The 25,970-nt window shown below is 39.0% G+C and overlaps 7 non-coding genes across 7 annotated transcripts; all 7 read left to right on the top strand.

Annotated features, from left to right (window-relative positions):
- The first annotated feature begins 10,106 nt into the window (after positions 1-10,106).
- trnas-uga lies at positions 10,107-10,188 on the top strand. The gene has a single exon. It is a non-coding gene; the product is annotated as a tRNA-Ser (tRNA).
- Positions 10,189-10,297: 109 nt separating this feature from the next.
- Positions 10,298-10,379, top strand: trnas-uga. The gene has a single exon. It is a non-coding gene; the product is annotated as a tRNA-Ser (tRNA).
- A 296-nt stretch (positions 10,380-10,675) lies between these two features.
- trnas-uga lies at positions 10,676-10,756 on the top strand. The gene has a single exon. It is a non-coding gene; the product is annotated as a tRNA-Ser (tRNA).
- An 867-nt stretch (positions 10,757-11,623) lies between these two features.
- On the top strand, positions 11,624-11,704 carry trnas-uga. The gene has a single exon. It is a non-coding gene; the product is annotated as a tRNA-Ser (tRNA).
- Positions 11,705-11,813: 109 nt separating this feature from the next.
- trnas-uga lies at positions 11,814-11,895 on the top strand. The gene has a single exon. It is a non-coding gene; the product is annotated as a tRNA-Ser (tRNA).
- A 109-nt stretch (positions 11,896-12,004) lies between these two features.
- On the top strand, positions 12,005-12,086 carry trnas-uga. The gene has a single exon. It is a non-coding gene; the product is annotated as a tRNA-Ser (tRNA).
- Positions 12,087-12,750: 664 nt separating this feature from the next.
- Positions 12,751-12,832, top strand: trnas-uga. Its single transcript has one exon. It is a non-coding gene; the product is annotated as a tRNA-Ser (tRNA).
- Positions 12,833-25,970: the final 13,138 nt, after the last annotated feature.

The following is a 25,970-nucleotide window of genomic DNA, read 5'->3' as shown; positions in this document are numbered from 1 at the left end:
TTATTTGTCAAAGAGAGGAAGGCTGATCTCTGGATATGTAGTTTTGAATGTTTCCTTTTTGCACAGAAAGCATGGTAGCCATATGCAGAGATATAATGCCCTAACAGCACCAAGGAGTAGGGAAACTGAGAGAAAGGAGGCTCCTTCAACCTCCAGACAGCTTAAGCTGGGAGAAACTAAGATATTAACAAAGTTGATCATGCAGTGTTGAAGTTTGTGACTCAGAGTCTCCAACCCTTAGGTGTGGTAGAACAGCAATCATTTAAAATGTTTTTTGTATGATCTTCAGCCTAACACCACACTCATGTTGAGGACCACTTTGTGACATAAGATGAATGAGGTGGTACTTAGGATGAAGACTATTATAAAAGAAAAGAAAAAAAAGTCATGGATCGATTTCATAGCAGTGAACAAAGATTGTTGGAGATCAAGGAGAAGAGGTTAAATCGGCATCACTGGGCACTGGGTTGATCCTAACAGTCTGGAAAGGTTCTCAGTAGACTAGCATGCAGGCTGCACAAAAGCCCCACACACTTGACATTCTTAATTTGTCGTATAGAACAATGTTTGAAAGACTACAGACAACAGATAAGATTTTTGAAGTCATTTTGTGTATACGGAGAACAAGACATGAAGAAAAACTCTGCTTTAAATGACCCTGAAGATGAGATAAATGGTGAGGACTTTGTAGTGGTTACTGCTGTTGTAGATGAACATGCTGTAAGCAGCAACTTAGGAACAGCCGTTATAAAATGTTTGAGTGCTGAGAGAATGTGCAGACCAGCTGTCAGATATTCTTAATGAAACATCTCTCTAAGCAGTGCTGCTGTTCCACTGTGCTTCATGGCCAAAAGTCCTGTTTCTTTCCTTAATGAGATACCATGGCGTTCTGCATGTACGGTTGGTCACGGAACTCCTAATATTCATAGGAACCATAGTTTTTCCTCAAATCACACATTATAAACTTCTGTATTTTCAGATGATCATAAGTGCAATTTAATGCTTAACGTTCATATGCCACATAGATTAATAACTTTGCCTCATTTTTCCCACACCTTCATTTCACCTCAATGTTCTTTCCCACCATTGGTGAGTGAACATCCTCTATTTTAGTGTTTCCTTTTGTCCTGCTTTCTCCCTTGCATTTCTCATAACTTTAACTGGTGTCCCTTTTGACTCCATTGGTGTTGCTGTGTACCCTCGGTGCAGTTCTTAAAACTTATGATTACCCTCATATCATATGGCCTGTTTTCTTTAAAGCTGTTTCCATACTCATGCTTTGTCATATCTGTGCTCTCAAATGACATTTCATGAGCATAAGCTTTGTGAGTCCTTTTAAATTCTACCACTAAATTGCGTGCAGGTGTAATCAATCAGGAACTGGGTGACTGTGAACATGGACCTGTAGCTGAGGTCTGGGGAATGTAGTCCACGGCAGCCATGTTTGTAGGCGGCAATGACTCCTGTTTGTGGTTTGTGGTTTCCTGTGTCATGACATTCTCATTGTAGCTTGTGGGTGGCAATCGTACTTGTAACGGAAAGCAATTCTGGTGCAAATTACAAAGCTTTCATACAATGTCAATGTACATAAAAAAAAAAATTCTGTGTGTGTGTGTGTGTGAGGGAATTCTGATCATCATCAGAATAATGTTTTGATATTAATCCTCTTTAAAGCACTTCTACTGAACTATTTGATCCTGAACTGTAGAAACCTAACCATGAATCCACAGAATAGACAGAGAATTACAAGATTCAACATCTCTTTTCAGCCATAAAACACCCTTCCTAAAGTATAGAGTTCAACAGTAGTTGAAGCTGCACCATTTACCGCATCAACCCTCATTATTCTTCTTTTTTCATCTTTCCTCTTCTTTTCTGTCCTCCCCAATTCATAATAGCACTTGCCACAGGATCCACCCCTGAGGCACACAGTGTTTATAGCGATATTACACCAAGCACTGTTCACTAATCAGTTTTATTATAGAAACTATAGGAAGGGATACAAATCATTGATTATTCACACGCTTGCATGGAATAAATTATATAAAAAATTGGTTAATAAATAAATAAACCCATTCCAATTAGTCATTATATACAAGCAGAGGACTGATCGACCCGCAGCTGGCTGCTTCTGGCAAGCCTACAATTTTAACCAAAATTATTAGAAATAATGACAATTGAATCTGTTTAATGTCAAACAAGGCACCTGAAATAAAAAAATTATAAAATCAGCTTCAAAGCAGTACTCTAACTCATTCTGGCCCACGGTAGAATCATCGATTATTGTCAAGAAGTGAGGAGAAATATGACCATATGGGTATAAGCTGCTCGATCTAATTGCTCCCTCCCACTTTGCTACTTTTTTCTGTAACCCCATGGATGGATAAATAATAAAAACCAAAGCATTATCCATGAGACACAGAATCTATCAGCGCTCTAGCAGTCATAAACATGTGCTGTTTATGTCTGTCTGCCTGTGATAGAAGGGGCATTAAAAATGCATAACCCTAACCCTGTAACCCTAATTTATAACCCTACCCCTAATTCTGTAACCATAATGTATACCCCTACCCCACCTCATCCATGTATGGGTTATGACCCTATACCAACCCTAAAGCCTAACCTTGTTTCCCTAATTTATAGAATTTACATTTGCGGCATTTAGCAGACGCCCTTATTCAGAGCAATGTCCAAAAGTGCTTTGAGTCTCTAGCAATAAATAAATCTACACTGGTACGCCAGATTACAAACTTGATATTAATATAATTGTCATCTCTTTAGGCACACCTGTTATCACGTCATCCAATTGCTGTTAAATATTTAGCTATATGTAAAATTTTAACTGTGTTTTGAAAGAAGGCCTTTGAATAAAATCATGCCTATTGCATGAGGGCATATAGCTTATCTGTTTAAATTAAATCATCATCATCTTAGAAATGTTCCTTACATTTACGTTTTGCACTAAATCACCCAATACAGGCACTGATGTGCAAAACGTTGATGTTTTAAGATGTTAGTAAATAAGCATACTTTTTATTTAAGTCCTCAGTTCACCTGTGCTCATATATCAGCAGCGCAGCACCAGCCTTTACATTATGTCGAACGCATCTGATTCGAAGTCCAAAAAGTGTGAGTGTGTTTGTGTGTGTGTGTATATTAATGTGATCAAATGATTGGTTAATCAAATAAATGCTTTGTTTGACAATTTTACAACCCAATTTAATTTGTACCTTTAAATGAACATGAGCACACAACTGTAAACTTTTTTAAATTTGGTAATTCTTTAAAATTACAATAAAGATTGAATACATTTGTACAAATATTTCTAAATCTTAGACTGTTCAGTCCTCGTTCAATTATTTGTGTTTATGTTGCATGTGCAGCTTTTACTTTGTGATGCTATTTTTGATGCTATTATGCTATTTATTTGTATTTTATAAACTTTTTTTGTATTTAACGTTTTGGTTTTACCTTACAATAGAGATTTCAAAAAGAGTTGGGCCTGTAGGTGGCGGTGCCCTCAGTTCTGTACAGTGTACAACTAAATGAGAGAATAGGAAGTTCATGCCTTTTGACTTTTGAGGTTACAGTCAACAGGATAGAGACTTGCAGGAGATTTAATAACCAGAAGATAGTAAATTGATTTATATTTCTCTTCACATTTCCCTTTGCAAGTATTTCAGTTAAGTATTTCCTCTAATAACCCTTATAACAACCAAGGCTGATAGAACAGGTCGCAGCACCCAATTTTAAACATGACCTCCAGAAAAAGAAGTAATATTTGGCTTCATTTTGAGGAGGCTGGACCTAATTAGTCAAAATGCAAGTTTTGCAACAATATTTTGTCAGGCCAAGGGAGGAACATCAAATTATAGACGGCATCTCCAAGTAAAGCATCTAACTGCATTGCTTATGCAAGTGAGACAAGAGGATCCTATGAAATCTACACCAGCCTCAGGAAGTAGTGCCTCTGTGACCGCAGTCTCCTCTAATACTGGCTCTACAGCATCCACATCTGGAACTGGCACCAGTGTCCAATTAACAAGACAAAGTCAAATTACAAGCTTTGTGAGAACACCAATGCGCCCTATCAGACAAAACAAATTGGATGAGGAACTAGTAAAAATGATTACAGCAGATTTACAACCTTTCTCAATTGTTAGCGACACAGGATTTAGAAGATTTGTGAAGGCACTTGATCCATCATATGTTTTACCAAACAAAGACCACAGCTTTACAACAAAATGAAAGAAGAGCTGATGGTAAAAATCAGCAATGCCGCTGCTGTGTGTCTGACCACTGATTGCTGGACATCACGAACAACAACCAGTTTTATGGCAGTCACTTGTCATTTTATTGATAAAGATTTTACACTTTAATCAACTTTGCTGGACTGCTTCTTATTTACAGACAGACACACTGCTGACAACCTAGCAGCTGAACTTGTGGAAAATCACAAGCAAAGTTGTTGTTTGTGTTTCTGACAATGGCAGCAACATAAAAGCAGCTATTTAAGAAGCTGAATGGAGGCACTTGCCATGCTTTGCCCATACTTTAAACCTTATTGGAAGGGAAAGCTTGAAACACATTTAAGAGACAGTTGCCAAAGTGAAGAATGTTGTTGAATATGTCAACAGAAGCACTGCTGCCACAGAAAGATTAAAAGCAACACAAAAACAAATGGGCCTTGAAGAGCTTAGGCTCAAGCAGGTGGAAATCATTTAATATAAATTCTACTTGTGAAGGTGTCATGATTTACTCTAATAATAGTACATTTATTCATTCCTTTTAAACAATCAGCTGGTTTTAAGGAAAAACAAGGAATCACATTTTGTGCAGCATCCATGATTATGATCATACAAATCCATCTGGTGTAAAAGTGTTGAACACATGAAGAAAGGCAGGTGAAAAAGGCATGGAAGTCGAGACACCAGCTGAAATCAATCAGTAATTAGAAAGCAGTCCTGCCCGTGTCAGTGAAAATCAATATCAGCTGCGCAGCACCAGCCTTTACATTATGTCGAACGCATCTGATTCAAGTCCAAAAGTGTGAGTGTGTTTGTGTGTGTGTGTGTGTGTGTGTGTGTGTGTGTGTGTGTGTGTGTATATTAATGTGATCAAATGATTGGTTAATCAAATAAATGCTTTGTTTGACAATTTTACAACCCAATTTAATTTGTACCTTTAAATGAACATGAGCACACAACTGTAAACTTTTTAAATTTGGTAATTCTTTAAAATTACAATAAAGATTGAATACATTTGTACAAATATTTCTAAATCTTAGACTGTTCAGTCCTCGTTCAATTATTTGTGTTTATGTTGCATGTGCAGCTTTTACTTTGTGATGCTATTTTTGATGCTATTATGCTATTTATTTGTATTTTATAAACTTTTTTTGTATTTAACGTTTTGGTTTTACCTTACAATAGAGATTTCAAAAAGAGTTGGGCCTGTAGGTGGCGGTGCCTCAGTTCTGTACAGTGTACAACTAAATGAGAGAATAGGAAGTTCATGCCTTTTGACTTTTGAGGTTACAGTCAACAGGATAGAGACTTGCAGGAGATTTAATAACCAGAAGATAGTAAATTGATTTATATTTCTCTTCACATTTCCCTTTGCAAGTATTTCAGTTAAGTATTTCCTCTAATAACCCTTATAACAACCAAGGCTGATAGAACAGGTCGCAGCACCCAATTTTAAACATGACCTCCAGAAAAGAAGTAATATTTGGCTTCATTTTGAGGAGGCTGGACCTAATTAGTCAAAATGCAAGTTTTGCAACAATATTTTGTCAGGCCAAGGAGGAACAACATCAAATTATAGACGACACCTCCAAGTAAAGCATCCAACTGCATTGCTTATGCAAGTGAGACAAGAGGATCCTATGAAATCTACACCAGCCTCAGGAAGTAGTGCCTCTGTGACCGCAGTCTCCTCTAATACTGGCTCTACAGCATCCACATCTGGAACTGGCACCAGTGTCCAATTAACAAGACAAAGTCAAATTACAAGCTTTGTGAGAACACCAATGCGCCCTATCAGACAAAACAAATTGGATGAGGAACTAGTAAAAATGATTACAGCAGATTTACAACCTTTCTCAATTGTTAGCGACACAGGATTTAGAAGATTTGTGAAGGCACTTGATCCATCATATGTTTTACCAAACAAAGACCACAGCTTTACAACAAAATGAAAGAAGAGCTGATGGTAAAAATCAGCAATGCCGCTGCTGTGTGTCTGACCACTGATTGCTGGACATCACGAACAACAACCAGTTTTATGGCAGTCACTTGTCATTTTATTGATAAAGATTTTACACTTTAATCAACTTTGCTGGACTGCTTCTTATTTACAGACAGACACACTGCTGACAACCTAGCAGCTGAACTTGTGGAAAATCACAAGCAAAGTTGTTGTTTGTGTTTCTGACAATGGCAGCAACATAAAAGCAGCTATTTAAGAAGCTGAATGGAGGCACTTGCCATGCTTTGCCCATACTTTAAACCTTATTGGAAGGGAAAGCTTGAAACACATTTAAGAGACAGTTGCCAAAGTGAAGAATGTTGTTGAATATGTCAACAGAAGCACTGCTGCCACAGAAAGATTAAAAGCAACACAAAAACAAATGGGCCTTGAAGAGCTTAGGCTCAAGCAGGTGGAAATCATTTAATATAAATTCTACTTGTGAAGGTGTCATGATTTACTCTAATAATAGTACATTTATTCATTCCTTTTAAACAATCAGCTGGTTTTAAGGAAAAACAAGGAATCACATTTTTGTGCAGCATCCATGATTATGATCATACAAATCCATCTGGTGTAAAAGTGTTGAACACATGAAGAAAGGCAGGTGAAAAAAGGCATGGAAGTCGAGACACCAGCTGAAATCAATCAGTAATTAGAAAGCAGTCCTGCCCCGTGTCAGTGAAAATCAATATCAGCTGCTTCAGTCCCAACTAATGGCCTGTATAAAGATCTCATTACCAAGGTGTCACACAAGAAACATCTCATGATGGGTAAAAGTGAAGAGCTCTCTCAAGACCTTCACATCCTTATTGTTGCAAAACATACTAATGGCATTGTTTACAGAAGGTTTTCTTAACTTCTGAATGTTCCAGCGAGAACTGTTAGGATCATAATCCAGAAGTGGAAAGAACATCATTTCACCATGAAACAGCCATGACCAGGTGCTCCTCACAAAATTTCAGACAGAGGAGTAAAAAGAATATCAGAAGAGTTGTCCAAGAGCCAAGGACCACATGTGGAGAGCTTCAGAAAGACCTGGAATTAGCAGCTACAACTGTTTAGAAGAAAAGCACCTGCTGCAAAGAAGGGAGACCTGACCCAGCTGAAGAACTGGTGCCCAGTGTCACTACTGTACTGTACTGTACTGTATAGGTATGTTGTTCTCTATTTCCAATATGAAGGATGTAAAAGTAGGAACCCTTTTCCTCATCCAGCAAAGAGAGATGTCAAACAAATTGGGAAGAAGGAACAAGGGGAGGGAAAAATAAATAAATACAAAATAAAATAAAAAAAAACAACCATGAGAAGACAAGGCAGGAAAATAATTTATTGCAGTAAATTCCCATTTACACAAATTAATATTTCGAATTATAATTTTGAATGTAATAATGTTCAAAATGCATCAACACATTTACTGACACAATTAATTTTTTAACAATAAATTGCTTCTTTTATCTAAATAATTGCTTAATTTACCTGCAAGCATTCACTTAGCCTATAGCTGATATCAGAGCATGAGACTGCATGGTATTTAATAATACCAGATGAACTAAGGGAAATCGCTTTCACAAAGTCATCAGCTTGGGTTTTCATTTAGTTTTATTTTTCCTTCTTAGTACTGCTAATGGCATGCATCTTTTTTTCTGTTCAAGGCTCCTCCCCCTCTGATCAGCACCAATGATGACGAAGAACAATCATTAAGGCAGAGCTACTCTTAATTATTTAATCTCATAAATATTTCTGGTTTGGGACATTTACTCATTTCTTTTAGCAATATTTGATTCCCAAAACCTTAAAATAATATATTTAAAATATGATTTTAAATGATTGTGCATTTGTATAATTCTTCTCCTTTTTAGGTTTTGATACGGTTCTTATGACCTTTGTTACACTAGCAACAAGTACACGCTTCATATAAAAAAGCCATGACAGAGTGGAAAGACTTTATTGGGAAGAGATATATCGGTGATTACTGGGAAGTAGTAGGGGTAAATGTTAAAGTAAATTCAGTGAGTTTAACTCTTGGTGTGTGTGTGTGTGTGGGGGTGTTTATACAGAAGACTTGTATGTTTTTCTTTCTTTTTCTTTGGCATCTCTGTTACAAGTTGTTTTGTAGTTTAATTACAGTGTCAGATTCTCATGTTGATTCTGATTCCGTGTTCAGCAATGGCAACACGTACTGTTTTATGTTACAGTAAGTTGAAGTATTTTGAGAAGCAGTAAAGTAAGCTTTGTTTTTTGCATGGTAACTATTCCGTGTAAGAAGACAGCTTTTCATTTGAATAAATAATTTTTGACTCTGAATGCATGGTCTTGATTTTAGTTTATATAACCTTGTTTTAAATTTAAATTACTCATTTTAAGACAGATTACCTTATGACAAATTCTAAATTAAGAAGAGTTGTCTTGTTTAATAGCTCTGGTTTTAAGATCTTTTCACACAAATTAAGAAAAGCAAACTCTTAAAAAAAGAATTACACCTTAGTTTTAAAATTGCAAATGCAAATGTGGTGAGCTGGGACTTGACATGCATGTGTTGTGCTCTTCCCAACATTCCCAAAAGCTTGCTCTCTTTTGGGGACTGAATAAGAAAATAGTTTAAGAGATGGTTTACTCTAAAACTACATTTCAGTCATCAATGACTGATAAATATAAAAATAAAGGACAAACCGTCAAAGTTCTTCATCCGCAAATTTTGTTTAATTACTTTCAATCCTCACAATACTATGCAGATAAAACTGTGACAGTGGACAGGTAAAAAATATATTTTGGAGACATGTTGTAGTTTGCCAAATATTAGAAAATGGTTTGAGGAAGTGCTGTTTGGCCGTGTCTAAAGCTAAATTAATATTTAAAAAGTTGAATTGTATTAAAAGACCCAGTATTGTGATAACACACTGTGTTGGTTATATAAATATGAAAACCTCTGCTAAGTTTCCACTGTCAAGGAGGTTAGGAGTTTAAGGCGATGAATTCAAGTTTTAGGGGGGAGCCGTCCCTTTAAGATTTAAACGTTGTTGCAAATCTTTGCCATACTTAACACAAGGTGTCAACCGTGGCTTTAAAAATGCAGTGCTGCATCTTACCTTATCAAAGGTATTCATAAAGTGAACCCCATCTTCTAAAGGTAGTCCTGGGCATAGGTGTAGAGTGGGCAGAGAGGGGTTAATATTTTAAACTTGAATTCATTCTTTTTGTCTCCTTGCCAAGAAGCAGAACAGCCTTGTATCCAATGGCATGGAGTTTCTTAAGCTGCAATCACAACATCGTGTATTTGCTGTTTAAGTAACAAAAAAAAAAAAACTGCAAAAAAAACTAAACATATTAGTTATTGAGAATGTATTACATTATTGCTGAAGCATCCAGGTCAATGCGATTCAGGATTTTTAACTTCATGGTGTATAATCAAGTATGTAGGTTAGGTCCTCCACCTCACAAGCCTGAGCTCCCTCAACTCCCACAGCTACCACCTAATCTCTTTCTTCTCTGGTCTTTTAAGGCGATTGACTTGAAATCCTTTGGGGTCTCCCCGCGCAGGTTCGAATCCTGCTGACTACGATTCACTTTCTGTTTACATTTCCTATGAATTACCCCGATTCAGTAACTTTACAGGTTGTTGTGTAATTATTGCTTCCAGTTTAAGTAGGGGATGATAGAGAATCGTGTAGTAGTCATGGCCAGTGGTTAAGGTGATGGACTTGAAATCCATTGGGGTCTCCCGCAGGTTTGAATCCTGCTGACTACGATTCACTTTCTGTTTACATTTCCTATGAATTACCCCGATTCAGTAACTTTACAGGTTGTTGTGTAATTATTGCTTCCAGTTTAAGTAGGGGATGATAGAGAATCGTGTAGTAGTCATGGCCGAGTGGTTAAGGTGATGGACTTGAAATCCATTGGGGTCTCCCCACGCAGGTTCGAATCCTGCTAACTACGATTCACTTTCTGTTTACATTTACTATGAATTACCCCGATCCAGTAATTTTACAGGTTGTTGTGTTAATAGGGCTTCCAGTTTAAGTAGGGGATGACAGTGACTTGTGTTGTAGTCATGGCCGAGTGGTTAAGGCGATGGACTTGAAATCCATTGGGGTCTCCCTGCGCAGGTTCGAATCCTGCTGACTACGATTCACTTTGTTTAATTTTTGGGTTAATTATAATGATGTGTTTTACTTGTGTTTTCTTGTGTTAATAGTGTTTCTAGTTAAAATAGGGGTGACTGCTACCTGTGCAGTAGTTGAGGCCGAGTGGTTAAGGCGATGCACTTGAAATCCATTGGGGTCTCCTGTGCAGGTTCGAATCCTGCTGACTACGATTCACTTTCTGTTTACATTTCCTATGAATTACACCGATCCAGTAAGTTTACAGGTTGTTGTGTTAATAGGGCTTCCAGTTTAAGTAGGGGATGACAGTGACTTGTGTTGTAGTCATGGCCGAGTGGTTAAGGCGATGGACTTGAAATCCATTGGGGTCTCCCGTGCAGGTTTGAATCCTGCTGACTACGATTCACTTTCTGTTTACATTTCAGGTTAATTATAAAGATGTGGTTTGCTTGTGTTTTCTTGTGTTAATAGGGGTTCCAGTTGAAATAGAAATAGGGGTGACTGCTAACTGTGCAGTAGTTGTGGCCGAGTGGTTAAGGCGATGCACTTGAAATCCATTGGGGTCCCCCTGCGCAGGTTCGAATCCTGCTGACTACGATTCACTTTCTGTTTACATTTCCTATGAATTACCCCGATTCATTAAGTTTACAGGTTGTTGTGTTAATAGGGCTTCCAGTTTAAGCAGGGGATGACAGCGCTTTGTATTGTAGTCGTGGCCGAGTGGTTAAGGCGATGGACTAGAAATCCATTGGGGTCTCCGCGGAGATTCGAATCCTGCCCACTACGATTTATTTTCTGTTCACATTTCAGGTTAATTATAAAGATGTGGTTTGCTTGTGTTTTCTTGTGTTAATAGGCTTCCAGTTTAAGTAGGGATGACAGTGCCTTGTATTGTAGTCGTGGCCGAGTGGTTAAGGCGCTGGACTAGAAATCCATTGGGGTCTCCTGTGCAGGTTTGAATCCTGCTGACTATGATTCACTTTCTGTTTACATTTTGGGTTAATTATAAAGATGTGGTTTGCTTGTGTTTTCTTGTGTTAATAGGGGTTCCAGTTGAAGTAGGGTGACTGTTAACTGTGCAGTAGTTGTGGCTGAGTGGTTAAGGCGATGGACTTGAAATCCATTGGGGTCTCCTGTGCAGGTTCGAATCCTGCTGACTACGATTCACTTTCTGTTTACATTTCTATGAATTACCCGATCCAGTAACTTTACAGGTTGTTGTGTTAATAGGGCTTCCAGTTTAAGTAGGGATGACAGTGACTTGTGTTGTAGTCATGGCTGAGTGGTTAAGGCGATGGACTTGAAATCCATTGGGGTCTCCTGTGCAGGTTCGAATCCTGCTGACTACGATTCACTTTCTGTTTATATTTCCTATGAATTACCCCAATCCAGTAACTTTACAGGTTGTTGTGTTAATAGGGCTTCCAGTTTAAGTAGGGGATCACAGAGACTTGTGTTGTAGTCATGGCCGAGTGGTTAAGGCGATGGACTTGAAATCCATTGGCGTCTCCCCGGGCAGGTTTGAATCCTGCTGACTACGATTCACTTTCTGTTTACATTTCCTATGAATTACCCCGATCCAGTAACTTTACAGGTTGTTGTGTTAATAGGGCTTCCAGTTTAAGTAGTGGATGACCGTGACTTGTGTTGTAGTCGTGGCCGAGTGGTTAAGGCGATGGACTTGAAATCCATTGGGGTCTCCCCGCGCAGGTTCGAATCCTGCTGACTACGATTCACTTTCTGTTTACATTTCCTATGAATTACCCTGATTCATTAAGTTTACAGGTTGTTGTGTTAATATTGCTTCCAGTTTAAGTAGGGGATGATAGAGAATTTTGTAGTAGTTGTGGCCGAGTGGTTAATGCGATGGACTTGAACTCTATTGGGTTCTCCCCGCGTAGGTTTGAATCCTGCTGACTATGATTAATTTTCTGTTCACATTTTGGGTTAATTATAAAGATGTGTTTTCTTGTGTTAATAGGGGTTCCAGTTCAAATAGGGGTGACTGTTAACTGTGCAGTACACATGGCCGAGTGGTTAAGGCGATGGACTAGAAATACATTGGGGTCTCCCTGTGCAGGTTCGAATCCTGCTGACTACGATTCACTTTCTGTTTACATTTCTATGAATTACCCCGATTCATTAAGTTTACAGTTTGTTGTGTTAATAGGGCTTCCAGTTTAAGTAGGGATCACAGAGACTTGTGTTGTAGTCATGGCCAGTGGTTAAGGCGATGGACTTGAAATCCATTGGGGTCTCCCGCAGGTTCGAATCCTGCTGACTACGATTCACTTTCTGTTTACATTTCCTATGAATTACCCTGATCCAGTAACTTTACAGGTTGTTGTGTTAATAGGGCTTCCAGTTTAAGTAGGGGATCACAGCGCCTTGCGTTGTAGTCATGGCCGAGTGGTTAAGGCGATGGACTTGAAATCCATTGGGGTCTCCCCGCGCAGGTTCGAATCCTGCTGACTACGATTCACTTTCTGTTTACATTTCCTATGAATTACCCTGATTCATTAAGTTTACAGGTTGTTGTGTTAATAGGGCTTCCAGTTTAAGTAGTGGATGACCGTGACTTGTGTTGTAGTCGTGGCCGAGTGGTTAAGGCAATGGGCTAGAAATCCATTGGGGTCTCCCCGTGCAGGTTTGAATCCTGCTGACTACGATTCACTTTCTTTTTACATTTCCTACGAATTACCCTGATCCAGTAAGTTTACAGGTTGTTGTGTTAATAGGGCTTCCAGTTTAAGTAGGGATGACAGTGACTTGTGTTGTAGTCATGGCCGAGTGGTTAAGGCAATGGACTAGAAATCCATTGGGGTCTCCGCAGGTTTGAATCCTGCTGACTACGATTCACTTTCTGTTACATTTCCTATGAATTACCCGATCCAGTAACTTTACAGGTTGTTGTGTTAATAGGGCTTCCAGTTTAAGTAGGGATGATAGAGACTTGTGTAGTAGTCGTGGCCGAGTGGTTAAGGCGATGGACTTGAAATCTATTGGGGTCTCCCCACGCAGGTTTGAATCATGCTGACTTTGATTAATTTTCTGTTTACATTTTGGGTTAATTATAAAGGTGTTTCCTGCTGACTACGATTCACTTTCTGTTTACATTTCCTATGAATTACCCTGATCCAGTAACTTTACAGGTTGTTGTGTTAATAGGGCTTCCAGTTTAAGTAGGGGATGACAGTGACTTGCATTGTAGTAGTGGGCGAGTGGTTAAGGCGATGGACTATAGAAATCCATTGGGGTCTCCCAGCAGGTTTGAATCCTGCTGACGATTCACTTTCTGTTTACATTTCCTTTGAATTACCCTGATCCAGTAACTTTACAGGTTGTTGTGTTAATAGGGCTTCCAGTTTAAATAGGGGATGATAGAGAATTGTGTAGTAGTTGTGGCTGAGTGGTTAAGGCGATGGACTAGAAATCCATTGGGGTCTCCCCATGCGGGTTCGAATCCTGCCGACTGCGATTTGTTTTCTGTTCACATTTCGTGTTAATTATAAAGATGTGTTTTCTTGTGTTAATAGGGCTTCCAGTTTAAGTAGGGATGACAGTGACTTGTGTAGTAGTCGTGGCCGAGTGGTTAAGGCGATGGACTTGAAATCCATTGGGGTCTCCCTGCAGGTTGAATCCTGCTGACTACGATTCATTTTCTGTTTACATTTCCTATGAAATACCCCGATTCATTAAGTTTACAGGTTGTTGTGTTAATAGGGCTTCCAGTTTAAGTAGTGGATGATAGAGAGTTGTGTAGTAGTTGTGGCCGAGTGTTTAAAGCGATGCCCTAGAAATCCATTGGGGTCTCCGCGGAGATTCGAATCCTGCCCACTACGATTTATTTTCTGTTCACACTTTGGGGTAATTATGATGATGTGTTTTCTTGCGTTAATAGGGTTCCAGTTTAAGTAGGGATGACAGTGACTTGTGTTGTAGTCGTGGCCAGTGGTTAAGGCGATGGACTAGAAATCATTGGGGTCTCCCCGCAGGTTTGAATCCTGCTGACTACGATTCACTTTCTTTTACATTTCCTATGAATTACCCGATTCAGTAAGTTTACAGGTTGTTGTGTTAATAGGCTTCCAGTTTAAGTAGGGATGATAGAGAATTGTGTAGTAGTTGTGGCAGTGGTTAAGGCGATGGACTAGAAATCATTGGGGTCTCCCCGCAGGTTTGAATCCTGCTGACTACGACTAATTTTCTGTTCACATTTTGGGGTAATTATAAAGATGTAGTTCACTTGTGTTTTCTTGTGTTAATAGGCTTCCAGTTTAAGTAGGGGTGACTGTTAACTGTGCAGTACACATGGCCGAGTGGTTAAGGCGATGGACTTGAAATCCATTGGGGTCTCCCGCAGGTTCGAATCCTGCTGACTACGATTCACTTTCTGTTTACATTTCCTATGAATTACCCGATCCAGTAAGTTTACAGGTTGTTGTGTTAATATTGCTTCCAGTTTAAGTAGGGATGATAGAGAATTGTGTAGTAGTTGTGGCCGAGTGGTTAAGGTGATGGACTTGAAATCCATTGGGGTCTCCCGCAGGTTCGAATCCTGCTGACTACGATTCACTTTCTTTTACATTTCCTATGAATTACCCTGATTCATTAAGTTTACAGTTGTTGTGTTAATAGGCTTCCAGTTTAAGTAGGGATGATAGAGACTTGTGTAGTAGTTGTGGCCGAGTGGTTAAGGCGATGGACTTGAAATCCTTTGGTGTCCTCCTGCGCAGGTTTGAATCCTGCTGACTACGACTAATTTTCTGTTCACATTTTGGGGTAATTATAAAGATGTGTTTTCTTGTGTTAATAGGCTTCCAGTTTAAGTAGGGGTGACTGTTAACTGTGCAGTACACATGGCCGAGTGGTTAAGCGATGGACTAGAAATCATTGGGGTCTCCTGTGCAGGTTTGAATACTGCTGACTACGATTCACTTTCTGTTCACATTTTGGGTTAATTATAAAGATGTGTTTTCTTGTGTTAATAGGCTTCCAGTTTAAGTAGGGGATGACAGTGACTTGTGTTGTAGTCATGGCCAGTGGTTAAGGCGATGGACTTGAAATCCATTGGGGTCTCCTGTGCAGGTTTGAATCCTGCTGACTGATTCACTTTCTGTTTACATTTCTATGAATTACCCTGATTCATTAAGTTTACAGTTGTTGTGTTAATAGGCTTCCAGTTTAAGTAGTGGATGACCGTGACTTGTGTTGTAGTCATGGCCAGTGGTTAAGGCGATGGACTTGAAATCCATTGGGGTCTCCCGCAGGTTCGAATCCTGCTGACTACATCACTGACCATCACTCCCATTACTGATCTTTACACATCACTGATTATCACACACTCATCACCGACCATCACACTCATCACTGACCATTAAACTCACATTACTGACCATCACAATCACATCACTGATCAACACACATCACTGACCATCACATGACCATCACACTCACATTACTGACCATCACATGACCATCACACTCACCACTGACCATCACACTCATCACTGACCATCACAATTACATCACTGATCATCACACTCACATCACTGACCATCACACTCATCACTGACCATCACATTCACATCACTGATCATCACTCATCACTGATCATCACACTCATCACTGATCATCACACTCATCACTGATCATCACACTCACATTACTGACCATCACATTCACATTACTGACCATCACACTAATCACTGACCATCACACTAATCACTGACCATCACACTCATCACTGATCATCACGCTCACATCACTGACCATCACACTCACATCACGGACCATTACACACTCATTACTGACCATCACACTCACCACTGACCATCACTGACCATCACTCATCACTGACCAACACACTCACATCACTGACCATTACACTCATATTACTGACCATTACACTCACATCACTGACCATCACACTCACATCACTGACCATCACACTAATCACTGGTCATTACACACATCACTGACCATCACACTCATCACTGACCATCACACTCATCACTGACCATCACACTCACCACTGACAATCACATTCACATCACTGATCATCACACTCATCACTGATCATTACACACATCACTGACCTATCACACTCATCACTGACCATCACACTCATCACTGACCATCTCATTCACATCACTGATCATCACATGACCATCACATGACCATCACACTCATCACTGACCATCACACTCGCATCACTAAACAATAGAGAGAAAAGGAGAAACATGTAAAGTGAAATCTTTGAAATCTGAATGTGGAGTAAAAGAAGCTGTAGGTTCTTCAGCTCCAGACAGTATTTTCAGGTGTTAATCTACTGGAAATACACTGATCATCACACTCATCACTGATCATCACACATTTATCACTGACTATCACACTCATTGGATCCTTGGCAGAAACATCATACAGAAATGAACCTGAGATATTAGAGGAGTGGCAGGAGTTCTACCTCCCATGTACGTGTAGGTGATTGGTGTTTTTAAGGAGTTCACCTGTGACTCCCTCGAAGATGAACTGGTGCTGATAGGGTATGAGGATGGAAAAGTGTTTGCTAATGAAGGTAACAGGCTCCATCTCACCAATAACAACCTTAAGGAACCTTTGAACATGGCCTTCAGTTACCAGGAACCAAAGAGTACATTCGAGGTCAAAGCTTTGAGGACATGGTGAGATGGACTTCAGTGTTTCTAAGTTTAATTCCAGCTTCAAGAGCTTCCTGATTTTCAATCTCTCATATACAACCTTTACATGATCAGAGATCATCGATCTTCACAAACCTTTTACACAATATCATCTAGTGATACAGAACATCATTTAGCATAATATTAGGAACAATAAAGAGAATTATGCATTATTCATTTATAAATAACACTTATTTATAATTAATATTATCTTTTTATTTTTTTTTTGATATTTTGAGTAAGTGAGATTAAAATCAAACACTAAATACTTCTGATAAATCACACAGAAATATTATAACTTTAGTATTTAAATACATTATAGACTTACAGAGTGGAAGTTACAGTGTTTAATGAAAAACACAGTCATTAGTGTTGCACAAGTCAGCTCACTCTTAGTGTCGGTCTCAAGTCCGGATAATTGTGGAGGTTTGTGTTATGAAGGACATCCAGTGTAAAACATGGCTTTAAGGAGAGGAATGTGGAAGGGGAGATGGTGGTGGATTTTGCTAAAAGGATGGATTTTGCTAAATGGCAGTGGTGAACACATATTTTAAGAAGAAGGAGGATCATAGGGTGATGTATAAGAGTGGAGGAAGGTGCACACAGGTGGACGATGTTCTATGGAGGAGATGCACCCAGAAGGAGATTGGAGACTGTAAGGTGATGGCAGGGGACAGTGTAGCCAGACAGCATCGGATGGTGGTCTGTAGGATGGTTTTGGAGGTGAAGAAAAAGACGAGGAGAGTAAAGACTATAAGAAGAATAAGATGGTGGACACTGAAAGAGTGAAGTGTGAGATACAGGGAAGAGGTCACACGGGAGCTCGGTGGTGGTGAAAAGGTGTTGGATGATCGTGGAACTACTGCAGAAGTGATAAGGGGGTATGTATGTTTTAGAGACAGTGACATTGAGTAAAAGACAGGAGGTGGAGCTGGAGGTAGCAGAGCTGAAGATGTTGAGATGTTCGTTGGGAGTGACGACGATGGACAGGATTAGAAATGAGTTTATTAGAGGGACAGTGCATGTAGGACGTTTTGGAGACAAGGTGAGGGAGGTGAGATTGAGATGGTTTGGACATGTGCAGAGGAGGGACATGGGGCATATCAGTAGGATAATGCTGAGGATGGAGACACCAGGAAGGAGGAAAGAGGAAGACCAAGGAGGAGGTTTATGGATCTGGTGAGGAAGTCATGGCGGTAGTTGGTATGAAACAGGCAGATGTAGAGGACAGGGGGTATGGAGACGGATGATCCGCTGTGGCGACCCCTAATGGGAGCAGCCGAAGGAAGAAGAAGAAATAAATAACAAATAACAATACCAAACAAATAAGTACAAGACTAGAACACTGTGATCAAATGTTTATTTCATGTTGTGCATGTCTTGTTGAGCACAAAATCCTCGTTATCCACATTGAAATACACTATATGAACAAACAAAAAGTATAGAGCGATTAGATAAATGTATTTACAAATAACCAAATTAATAACAAATAAATAACAAACAACTAACAATAACAAACAAATAACCAAACAACTAGAACACTGATCACTGTGAATTTACACTGAATGCTTTTATAGTATCATTATCATAAACTTGTTTGATGCTGTAGCGACTTCTGTTTTCCTCAGATCTTTTTTCCATACATTCTTTTATCAATCCATCAAAGTAATCTGTCATTTTTGTACTAAATGTTTTAACTAGTGGCTGTTGGAAATTGTGGCCATATTATTTGTAGCAATCAAGTATTTACTTCTGGCTTCAGTCCCAGCACAGTTACCAGAAGTATTTTTATTTTGTGTGTGTTCAGGTGGAGAAAACAGCTGACTGCAGGTGAAACATGGTGGTGGTTTCACCTTGCTCAGGTTCTTCAATTTGTACGCTCTACAGCTAACACCACTCGGAAGTTCTGGATCTCTAGAGTCATCTGGAAACACTGACATCACAACAAAGGCCACTTTGGGATGGCAGACATGAAGACAGGAAACAGCAGTCATGATCTTGTTGGCGATGTGACTTCCACAGGACAGAGACACTCCATAGTATCCACACCTGCCACTCTCACAGATGCACATGACGGTGGGAATCAGAGGATATTGACCACCTGATTTGTGACAATTATCCAATAAATCAGGAAATATCTGCTTATGCACCACTGCAGCTGCATCGGTTGAGCCGTACAATGTTGTGGTCTGAGGGAAAAGACATCAGTGAAATATCGAGGGAAATAAAAGTCATTTTATTATTCTAACTGATTCTGTTTCACTGACCAGTTCCAGGAAGTAGGAGAAAGGTGTTTTGAGAGGAACATTTGAATGGCCCTGGGAAAGCTTCCATAGTACGCCTTAAAATCTCGCTATCTTCAAAGATCTTCTCTGGTTCATACAATTCTGGATGGATGTGACCTAAGAACAGGATGCTTCATAAGAACAGGATGCTGTGGAGTATCTTGAGGAGAAATGAAAGAATATTATAAGAGCAGTGTGGGTGGGAGTTTGGGGGTCTCTGTTGTGTAAGTGTGAGCTGATAGACACAGTTCTGTGTGATGGAGAATGAATGAAACCCAGTCAAAGATTCAGCACAATAAATAAGATGAATCTGGTGCTGAATGATTTTTGGATGGTTTATTTTAACCCTCTACTGCACAGTGTTGCCCTCAGGCAACAAAAACAAATTCTTAAGCCCTAAATCTAGTGGATGTCTCTACATTTTTGCAATCAACTACAACAGGGGTCACCGACCTTTTTGACACTGAGAGCTACCAAAACTCAAAACACACTTTAGGTGGCGGGCCAAACAGGAGAAACATTTATTGAACACACTAAAACAACGTTTTTTTTTAACATAAATATGAATAAATACAGACAGGAATATTATTCCAGAATAAATTAACTTAAATGTTTAATAAATAGCTCTCCAATAAAATCTCTCCTGTAAAAATGATACAAGTTAGAAATATAAACATGCTGCAAAAAACCCTGAACAAATCAATAAAATTGTGCTTCTAAGTCAATGTTAATATCACAACAAATCAAAACAATCAGATTTCTTTGCTCTTATGCCATTTTATAAAAAATTATCTTAAACTTTAAATAACTTAAACAGTCAAACACCAGACGTGTCACAGCTTCATCATGCAGCTCTTCAGAAACTCTCCCTCAGTAAATAACCTGCTGATGTGCCTCTGATTTCTCCTCTGTTTTCACACCAGCTTCACTTTGTGATTTTGCTCTGGTGAAAAACGTCTGCTGAAATGTCAGATTCTTCTTTAACTCTTCTACTTTCTGTATCTTCTGCTCTGCATTCAGGTTTTTCAGCTTCTCCTGATTTTTTCTCGTAGTGCGTCTTAGATTCAATTCTTCAATTACAGCCACATTCGCTCCACATATAAGACACACGTGTTTACCGCCAGTGTCAGTAAACATCTACTCAGAATCACATCGGTTTGAAAAGGCTCTGTTTTCAGAATCCACTTTTCTCTTCACCACTGTGAGGCGCTGTTTCGCAATAACTTTACTATAGAGTTAAAAACATCAACAGAAGCTCGACTTGATTGACGCTGGAATGTTCGCAGGTAGTCCAGCGTTCAGTAAGGCAGCTGAAGTTTGTGTTATCAGCGCTTCATATCGCCGTGACATTAATAACAATAATAATAGCTTTTTATAAAATCATCTCGCGGGCCAGATATAATTGTACGTCGGGTTGGATTTGTCCCGCGTGCCTGAGTTTAACACCCCTGATCTATGTGAAGACACTGATCATCTTAATGATTTCTCACAATAATTATCAACAATGATTTAACAAGGTAGGAAACAGCTATTTTTAGAAAAGGCCCGCAGGCGACTCATGTGGTCCTTGCGGGTGACCTGGTGCCCGCGGGTACCATGTTGGTGACCCCTGCTTTATGGTGTTAATTTTGACCAACCAATAGCTCTAACAATAGTCATCTTTGTTTTCAATAACCCAAAAGATATTCCCATGATCCTCCCATGCAAATATCATTGGTTCAAACATAATTTAACTGTGACGTTATGTGACGTGTCACTGAAACTTGAATTGTGAATACATAGGGTTGTTTTTACTCTGGACAGGAAACACAGAAGATGATGCGGGTTAACAGAATAATTCACAAGTCTGTCTGTCTGAGTTTTATCCTGTGCATTTTCCGGGATCTGAAGTTCCAGGTGCCACCCAGTAAACTCCATGCAGTGGGTCCAGTAGAATGAGGAATAATACAAACAGAGACACAGGGTTTATTTTTTTGTTCATGTTTGTTGTTATTATTGTTTTAAAATCTGATTAAAAAATGTGAGAAATTATTTTGTGTCATTTCATCTTTAGGCGATGGTGAAGGTTTGGAGGTGGTTGAAACATACACCTCATATAAAGAATCTAAAAAACAACAAGAAATACGTCACACATTTTAACAGCAGGAACAAGAAGCAGCAAGTGTTCAGAATGCAGCCACATCATTATTCACATATCAGATCACTGTATTTTCATGTGAAACAAACATGTAACATCTGTAACTTACACAAAAGCAGCATTTCACACGAAAGAATCAAACGTACAAATTCACACGTGATGAAATGATACACGATTACATGTTCATTAGCTGAATGAGATCTAACACACTCGTTCACACACTCGTTCACAGTGAGGTTCTGTAACAGCATGTGCTTTTGAGGAGATACTTACAGTACATGTGTCTGGACTCTAAAGTCTGTTCCCAATGATCCTGACAGGAACAACAATAACTACAAAGGAAGATAAGGAACATACTGTGTGATCTCTAACACGTTCATTCACACACTCGCTCACACACTCGCTCACACACTCGCTCACACACTCGTTCACACACTCGTTCACAGTGGTTCTGTAACAGCATCCGCTTTAAAGAGAAACTTACTTCAGTTTGGATTCTGCAGAGGTCCAATAATATTATTGTGCCTGATGGCATCAACATCAATTCTGTTTATTCTGGGAGCATCTCCCATTTCATTTGTCCTTCTGGGTATCCTGAGAGAGAGAGAGAGAGAGAGAGAGAGAGAGAGAGAGAGATGGTAAGGAACTTAGATTTGCTAGATAATACACATGTACTCAACACACACTTATAAAGCTTTCGCTCAGCAGCTCTCAGTGTCTCTCTGTTTTCAGTTTCATCAATATGTCTGGTAATTGTGTAATCTGAGAGGAACTTTAACTATTTCTTTAACTGCGTCAGGGCCGAGCATCTTGTTGACAGCGGCTTTGCAGGCGGGGGGGCATTAATGTCTCTGCCACAGTGTGGGGCTTTTTTTGTTTAGGCTACGAGTTGAGCTACTAGGTAGGTCACTTTGAGATCTCTCTCATTCACCTTTGGGTTTTTTAGATATTGGTGTGTGTGTGTGTGTGTGTGTATGTTGGTAGAAGCATGGAAGCATTGGAGAAGGCAAAGGAGGAAAAAAGAAAGGCTAAGGAGAAGGTTTGCCCCTTCATGATTTCTTATTTTTTTGCATGTTTGTCACACTTTAATGTTTCAGATCATCAAACTAATTTAAATATTAGTAAACGATACACAAATAAACACAACATGCAGTTTTTGAAATTTTTTTTTTTTTATTTTTTTTATTATTGAGGGAAAACAAAACCCAAAACAACATGGCCCTGTGTGAAATACTTCAATTTCTCTCACCACACCCAGGCCTGATTACTGCCACACCTGTTAGCAATCAAGAAATCTCTTAAATAGTTCTCTAAACACATTCTTATGTTGTCTGTTCAGTGTCTATAGGATCTTTATGATGTGAGTATGTAAGGTACATGGCATGTCTTTGTGTGGGTTCACATATCTCTGGTTACTATGTCTTCTTACCCAATCAGGAACAGTTTTAGGTCAGGTTATTTCCAGTGTGTGTATATATACTTGTCTGTTATCTGCATTAAACTGAATAAGAACATATGCATCATTCTGTGTGCTGTGTGATTCTTCCCTGATCAGAAAAAGACCCCATGGGCATCGTAGTTCTTATGGAAAACCTCTCCAAGATTTAATTGTTTGTTGGGCATGATAAAAATATAACTATTTGAGTAAAGGAATGGACGTTTTGAATAAATGTGTTGCGTTAAAGGTTTTTAAATTTTTAATAAAAATGAAGAAACAGTGAAGTTTTTACTTAAACCATTTATACTTTTGCATTTTCTTTGTAGAATCTGTACAAAAACACACAATTTGACTTAATTTCAAAACACCAGGAAAACTGTAAAGCAGGGAAAATGCACAGTAATCTGTATGCGCTCTGTTATACTGCATGTATTATATGTGTATAATAATGATGGTTTCTACAGCTGTGGCATCATATTGATGTTCTTAAGAGGATGATTGGGACTGAAGGCAGATGATTGGGTGTGAAACGCACAACCCGGAACTGTAAAGAGACAATCAATAACACTGTGCAGATCTATTATGTATTTTATTTATTTATGTACAAAATAAATAAAATAAAAAATCTATTAAACATTATTTTATGTAAGAATTTTTCTTGACTTTAGGTGAGAACAAAGAAAGCTGATCTGCTTCAGGCACTTGGAGACGGCTGGAGGAACGGGCTTTGTGAGGTCTTTCTTCCACGATTCTAAAGCGTTCAGAGCGACTTTGGGGCTGCTGGGTGCCAGATCATGAGTGGCATAAACCACTGCGAGCTGCAGCTCCCACGGCAAATCTGCACACAAAATCCATCATAAAATTAGGACTTGCTGAAGCACTTTTCTGATAGAGAACTAAACATCAGAAAATAAAGATAAAGATTGATAAAGGACTTGTTTAATTGAACCTTTTAGTGATACCTTTTTATCCCCTGAACTCAGTTATGCTTTTCACCAGATCCTCCACTGATGCTGCAACGTTCTCCTCAAGGCCATGTTGGCCAAGTCGCCCTGTTTGAGATAAAGAACCTGAGTGAAAAACAGAAGACTCCAGAAATAATGTGAGATAATGCTCTAAAACAGGATTTACAGGAAACTTACCAAGTAGCCTGAAAATTGCTGCTACAGAGACATTTCTAAACTTTGTTTCCTCTGTTTGTGTTTGTTTCAGCCAAGTATTCACGATGAGCCACACACTTTTTCTGATAAATAAAAAATTGGACATAAGTGTTTTTGTGGGAGTAATAGAATACCATTAATTGTACCTTTATGCAACAAGAATGGAAAATTTGCAAGTTTCACATTCAGTACCGTATAACATGGGAGAAGGTCCAAATCCAGCCCAGTTGTGCACAGAGAAGGTCCAGGCTGAATACGTAGTCCCAGGCAGCAGGACGGAGATCATCACCATACCAACTGCTCTTCTGGAAAGTCAGACTTTTTTCTTTCAGAAGAGCCTTCAGTGTGCTGGTGATGGCTCTGTAGGTGTCTCCAGGAGGCTCCTAGCAAAAAATACATAATTTATTTAAAACCCAGATCAATGAAACAATGTTTATAATAATATGATCATAACTAAAAGGTCACAAACAATCACAAGTGCAGATGATTGAAATACTGAGGTAGAGAGAAAAAACACTTGGCCATGCTGTCACCATGACCATTATTAATTTTGGGGCTTCAGAAGAGTCTGCAAAGGAAACAAAACGATACCACAGATTTTTGGTAAATATATAATGAAATGTCAATATAATCTCCCTTCTTTAAGAAGTCTGTAGGTGAGGGCATGTGTTTTATGAGAGTCTCCTCTTTTTTGACACAATCCCACATAAACCCCACAGAGAGACTGCAGGAGTTCATGTCCCATCTCAGCCAACATTTTCATGTGGGCCCCATGTGGGTTTTTTAAGGGCTGTCACTTGGGCCCTGCATGGGCAACCCAAATGGGGCCCAGAGAATTTGTCCATCGGCTCCACATGGGTCCCATGTGTGTTAGCCCAGAAGGGCGACTGATGGGTCCATGGTGGGCTCTAAGTGGGGCCTGTATAGGTGTTCTTTATATGGGCCCATTTGGGTCCCAGATAGGTGTTAGAAATGGGGCCAAAATGGGCTACAAAAAGGACCCTTATGGGGCCGACATGACTTAATCATGGGTCAACCCACAAATGGCCCCTTTATGGGGTTGATATGGGACCACAGTGGGTGAGAATTGGGTCCCATTTATTAATTTCATGATTGATTTCTGTGGGTGAACTTAAAGTGTACTTAATCTTACTATGGAAAATCCACTGTCAAACCATTTCAAACCTCAGTTACAATGTTACAGCGCACATTTCTGTTTTATCAGTTTTATTAAAAAATATAAATAAATATAAAAGAGGCCAAATTTAAACCTTCAGCAAAACATACATTTATTCACGACGTTTTTTATTTAATTAGATATAAAATAAATAAATAAACCACACAAAAATATTTTTAATCAGCAAACATTTGTTTTATTTATGCACCAAGTCTCAAATCAAACACCAAATCCACCATGATTCACACAATTTTGTGTTTTGTGGGTTTTTCCCTTATCATGGAGAAACAAACTAAAATTACTGTCTTTATTGATCATACAGATAAGAACAAAACATCATTAAAATCTGTAAAATGTCAAATTTTTTTTGTATTCACTTATAATAACAACAAAATGCTTTGATTTTGTAAAATAAAGTAAACCGACAGGGGGCGCGCTCTGCCATGTCATCTCTCTTCACAAACTCATTAAAACAACCTGAATATCAATGAATATTTACCTCACAGACATAATAAATATATGTGTAGAAAACTCAACATCTTTTACATAAACCACATTCACATCGAATAAAAATATTCTCTGATTCTGTAATCGCTATGATTTATACCATAAATCCCATAAAACCATTACAGACCATAAATCAGTATGATTATGATAAAAGCTTCTTGACTTGAAGAGGTGCAGTTTCTCCGGTATCACCTCATTAACTGTCCGTGTGGA

This window comes from Silurus meridionalis, chromosome 23 (genome assembly GCF_014805685.1).
Source record: "Silurus meridionalis isolate SWU-2019-XX chromosome 23, ASM1480568v1, whole genome shotgun sequence".
Classification (NCBI taxonomy): Eukaryota; Metazoa; Chordata; class Actinopteri; order Siluriformes; family Siluridae; genus Silurus; species Silurus meridionalis.
Note: the sequence above shows the minus strand (reverse complement) of the source record. Positions and strands in the feature narration are given on the sequence as shown.